We start from the raw sequence: 6000 nt of genomic DNA, 5'->3' as shown, positions 1-6000 counted from the left end.
CGAGAAACCTTGTAAAGAGCTACGATTGCCGATCGGTTCCTGAAGTCATACTTGCAGTAATAGTTACTAGACTTATCCAAGTGGGAGACTGTTGGATAAGGTGTCTAAGTCCATAACTATTTCTGGTATGTACTTGACCCGACCCGGCATGGTCCATTTGGGTTGCATGGCACCATGCAATTGGATAAACTAAATGAGAGAAATAACGCTTGGAGATTATTAATATATTATAAGTTCTAATATATTAATAATATTATTTGATTAGTTTGATCAAGAATTAATTTAGAATTAATTAAGTGATCAAAAGATAACTAATTAAATATATGGGTTGATTAAGTAAATCATCCATATCTTGTATAGTGGGCTAAAAGGCTCCATGGATCATCAAGTTGGGTTCCACCCATAGGATGCTCCATGGGAGTTACAAACCCATGGGTCATGGAAATGAAGAGTCATGACACATTAGGGTTTAACCCTAGATATGTCAACACTATATAAGAAAGATAATCTCCACCAAAATCGGTTGACACAAAGAAATAGAGGGCTTGGCCGATTTGAAGAAGTGAGTATACTCTCATAAGTTCTTCCAAAAGCATTTGGTGTTGTGTGAAGCATTTGAGGCATCACCACTTGAGGTGCTAGGCTCACAAGGTTTCAAGGAACACAAGCAACAACAAGGTAAGTTATTCTATCTATACTTTATGTTCGAATTGTTCCCCATGTATGCTAGATAGGATATAACCTTGGAATTCAACTTTGCATGACAAATTAGACAAACATAGATCCAAGGTTATTAGGGTTGCATGTACACTTAGGAAGTGTTAGAATGCTCAAAACCCATCAGTGGTATCAGAGCCTAGGCTTGTTTGTTCTTATTTGTTCTTAAAAGTTGAAAACAGAATCGAAAATTTGTTGTCTGCGATCGGACTCGTCGAGTCCATAGGGGGGACTCGCCGAGTCCATGTGTATCTTCAACCAACTCGGCGAGTCATGTTCATGCACTCGGCGAGTAGGGTCGAATGAGTGCAGAATTTCGATTCAGTTGCTGGAAAATGATTAGAAACATTACCCTAAACTGTTTTAGTAAATATAAACTTGTTTTTGGTGGTGTAATGTTTTACTAATTCATTTACAATAACTAGTTATCAAAATTACAAAGTTTTATGTAATTTTTGATTATGTTCATATTCATGTTCTTGTTCTTATGATGTTTTAGATGATCATAGGAATTATTTGTAACCTATTTGGTAGTTTAATTCTTGATCATAGTGTGTTTTAATGGAGTCCATAACTTATCCTTAAGTTATGGAAAACCAAGAGTCACTTGAGTTAAAAACCATTAAGAAAACACAAGAGTTATAAAAATGAAGAGTCTTCATTTTATGACTCTATTAAACTCATAAGTTACAAGAAATGAAAAAGTTTTGAAAGTTACAAAACTTGCCCTCAAGTTTTGGAACAAGTAAAGTTAAGTTAAAACTTTAGTTCCAACCCCTAGAATTTTAAAAGTTAAAATTCAACCCTTATACTTATATTATGATGATTTAATAATTATATATATATATGTATAAGAACAAGTCGTCTTACCGCTAGTACGCCTCATTCACGAAGCCGGTCTATAAGGTGGGTATAAGGTTGTTGCCTATAAAATGGTGACTTAATGGGTGTATATTCTCACCCTCCGCTTGCTTGACTGGTGGAGGGTCGTTAGCCGAACGGGTAAGACAAGGACTTATAAATTCTCATTCAAAGTATGATGAATATATAAAGTAACTAAATGTTTATTAAATTCCCAATCTTAGTTACTTTAGGAAAAATGTGAATAAGGTGCTAATCCATGAAATTACACTTTACACTTTGTTTGAGTCGTTGGTGGAGCGTGTGTGGTTAACCGGCACACTAACTTGGACTTAACAAGGTAGGTAAAGGGTGACTTAAAAGTTTATTATAGTATCGGTGGAGCGTGTGTGGTTTACCGGCACATCGATTGAGTGATAAACTTTAAGGGTACCAAGTGATTTGCATGGTTACTTCACACCTCGTTTTGTGATCCTCGGCATCCCAGTCACAAAACCTGGAGGGCACTCCCGAGATCGAAACATGCATTTGAAAAGTTCATTGGATCTCAAAGAATCTAGGAATTTCTAAAACCAATAAAAACTAAATATTTATTATTTCGGTTTTCGTGGTGGAAATTGGTGAATCGTCATTCACCTACCTTTCAAATATGGTATAGCTTAGATTACGGCATACCTCTTCTAAGTTATATTATATTGTGATTGGGTCCTAGCCTTAATATTACATTTGGGTGTTTTATTAAGGACTCTCTTAAATCTAAACTAAACTTGTTCTTCTTTTCAGATGTCTTCATCTAATGCTTCTGGCTCGAATCCTAATGGCTCCTTTACTCTTATGAGTCTATGTGGGAAAGTCACCTTTGATGGATCCAACTTCAATAAGTGGATCAGAAACATCAGGATGATTACTCGCTACGAGGACAAAGAATATGTCCTTGACAAGGAGCTTAAGGAAATTGACGAGTCCACTGCAACTCCCAAGGAGATCGCTGACTTTCATACTCATGAAAGAGATGCAACCAAGGTGGCTTGCATCATGTTAGCCACCATGACAGCTGAACTCCAAAAGTCTTACGAAGACTTCTACCCATATGAAATGCACCAAGACTTGATGGAAAGATACCATCAAAGTGCACGACAAGAGAGGTACGAAGTCATCTGCTCCATGATAACAACCATGATGAAGGACGGAGAGTCCGTCACGAGCCACATGCAGAAAATGAAAAGGTATGTGGATCGGTTGCTGAAGCTCAATGTGAACTTCCCTGAGGAGCTTGCAATAGATATCATTTTGCACTCCTTACCATCGTGCTATGATCAATTCCGCATGACATATCACATGAACAAGGAAGAGGTCACCCTCAGCAAACTTCAGGGACTTCTCAAGACCGCAGAAACAGGTCTTAAGGGGAAGTCGGTTGCTATCACTCCTACTCCAGAAACAACTCCGGTCTTGGCAATCGGGCAGAGTCGAGGGAGGAAGAGAAAGAGATCTTCAAAGGGTACCAAGGCTCGGACCCTTGATGGCTCTTCTTCAAGTGGAACCAAGAAAGGTTTCATTACTCCTTCTTCTGACCCAAAAGAGGCTGAATGCTTCTATTGCCACGAAAAAGCTCATTGGAAGCGGAACTGCCCAAAGTACCAGCAAGATGTAAAGGATGGGAAAGTCAAACCCAACCATGCAGGTATTTACACTATCATTTCTAATAACTCACCCCATTCGAAATCTTGGGTCCTTGATACAGGTTGCGGAATTCATATTTGCTGTGACTTGCAGGGACTAGGAAGAAGTGAGAATGTGGAGCAAGGAAGAATAAACTTAATCATAGGGAATAGGAAAGTTACACCTGTCACCAAGATTGGAGTTTATACTTTATCGCTAAGTAGTGGGTTAAATTTAGATTTGAATAAATGTTGTTATTCGCCAGAAATGGCAAGAAATATTATTTCCTTTCATGCATTGTACAAACAAGGTTTCACCTTTTCGTTTGATAATGAAGTTGGTTCGATTAATGCTTTCTTTAATAATGTACTTTATTTTAAAGCATTACCTTGTGATGGTGTGTATGAAGCCGTATCTATTATAGATAACTTAGGAAATAATGTTTTGTGTATTGATTCTAATAATAATAACTTGGATAAAGCATCGTTATGGCATTGTCGTCTTGGACATATAAGCAAGAAACGCATAGGCCAACTCCAAAAGGATGGAGTCTTGGAGTCGTTTGACCTAAAGTCAAATGATAGTTGCGAATCATGCTTACTTGGAAAAATGACAAAGTCACCCTTCACAGGCTCATGTGAAAGGGGTGAAGGTTTGTTGGACCTTATACACACGGATGTGTGTGGACCATTCAAACATGCCACAAGGGATGCTAATCGTTATTATTTGACTTTTACCGATGATTACAGTAGATATGGATATGTCTACTTAATCAAGCATAAGTCAGAGACTTTCGAGAAGTTTAAGGAATTTAAACAGGAAGTCGAGAATCAATTGGGCAGGAACATTAAGATGCTTCGATCCGATCGAGGTGGTGAGTATCTTAGTTCAGAGTTCCTCGACTATCTAAAGGAATGTGGGATTGTCTCACAATTGACACCTCCCAGGACACCGCAGTTGAATGGTGTAGCTGAGAGGCGTAATCGAACCTTGTTGGACATGGTTCGTTCCATGATGAGTCGAGCTTCCCTACCAATCTCATTCTGGGGGTATGCCTTAGAGACTGCCGCCCATATCCTCAATCTAGTCCCTACAAAGAAAGTTGCCAAAACTCCTCACGAGATGTGGACTGGTAAAGTACCTAAACTAGACCACATCAAGATTTGGGGCTGCGAGGCTTTCGTGAGACGCGAGACTCATGATAAGCTCGAACCCCGAAGCGAGAGGTGTATTTTCATCGGCTACCCACAACAATCCTTTGGTTACCTCTTCTACAGACCCAGTGACAATGTGGTCTTTGTAGCAAGAAGAGGCGTCTTTCGAGAAAGAGAGTTTATAAGCCAAGGAGACAGTGGGAGGCAAGTTGATCTTGAAGAAATTCAAGAGTCAAGTGGTGAAGGAACTTCAAACTCTAGCCCTCAACTTGAGGAGGAAACTCCTGTTGAGCCAATTGACGAATCTGTACCTCTGAGGCGTTCCACGAGAGTTAGGAGTGCACCTGAGCATTACTATGGATTCCATATTACTACAGAAGGTGAGACACTTATTAGTGATGAGACACTAGTAAGTCAAGATGACCCTAACAGCTACGAGGAAGCCATGGCAGGCCCCGAGTCTGCTAAATGGAAAGAGGCTATGGATAGCGAGATACAATCCATGTATGACAATCAAGTTTGGAACTTGGTTGAAAATGTACCAGGTCGAAAGACTGTAGGGTGCAAATGGGTCTTCAAGAAGAAGACCGACATGGATGGTAAAGTACACACTTATAAGGCTAGACTGGTTGCAAAGGGCTTCTCTCAAATTCCTGGAGTGGACTATGATGAGACCTTTTCTCCAGTAGCCAAGATTAAGTCTATTCGGGTTCTGTTAGCCATAGCCGCATTTCATGACTATGAAATTTGGCAAATGGATGTCAAAACCGCTTTCCTTAATGGAAAGTTGGCTGAAGATGTTTACATGAGTCAGCCAGAAGGTTTTGTCAGTAACGAGTACCCTAATAGAGTGTGTAAGCTTGAGAAATCCATTTATGGATTAAAGCAAGCACCTCGCAGATGGAATCTTTGCTTTGATGAAAAGATCAAGGAATTTGGCTTTTCTAGGAGTGAAGATGAATCTTGTGTATATGTCAAGGCTAGTGGGAGTATAGTTAGCTTTTTGGTATTGTATGTGGATGACATACTACTCATAGGAAACGACATTCCAACCTTGCAGGAAGTAAAGTCCTGGCTTGGAAAGTGTTTCGCTATGAAGGACCTTGGTGAAGCTGCCTATATTTTGGGGATAAGAATCTTGAGAGATCGGAGTAAAAGACTAATTGGACTTAGTCAAAGTACCTACTTGGAGAAGATTCTGAAGAGATTCAGAATGCAAAACTCCAAGAAAGGAGAGTTGCCCATCCAGAGTAGTGCCAAGCTGAGTAAGACACAAAGCCCTAGCACTGAGGCTGAGATAGCAGAAATGAGTCGATTACCTTATGCTTCGGCTGTAGGTTCGATCATGTATGCTATGACGTGTACTCGACCTGATGTAGCCTTTGCCTTGAGCATGGTTAGCAGGTTTCAGGGGAACCCTGGCAAGGCACACTGGATTCCGGTAAAGAATATTCTCAAGTACCTACGAAGGACTAAGGACTGGGTCCTTACCCTCGGTGGGAGTGATGACTTGAGAGTTGTAGGGTATAGTGATGCTAGCTTCCAGACTGATAGGGATAACTTCCGCTCTCAGTCGGGCTGGGTCTTTACCCTAAATGGAGGAGCA

This window comes from Lactuca serriola, chromosome 5 (genome assembly GCF_051521515.1).
Source record: "Lactuca serriola cultivar US96UC23 chromosome 5, Lser_US96UC23_V15, whole genome shotgun sequence".
Lineage (NCBI taxonomy): Eukaryota > Viridiplantae > Streptophyta > Magnoliopsida > Asterales > Asteraceae > Lactuca > Lactuca serriola.
This window is presented reverse-complemented; position numbering follows the sequence as displayed.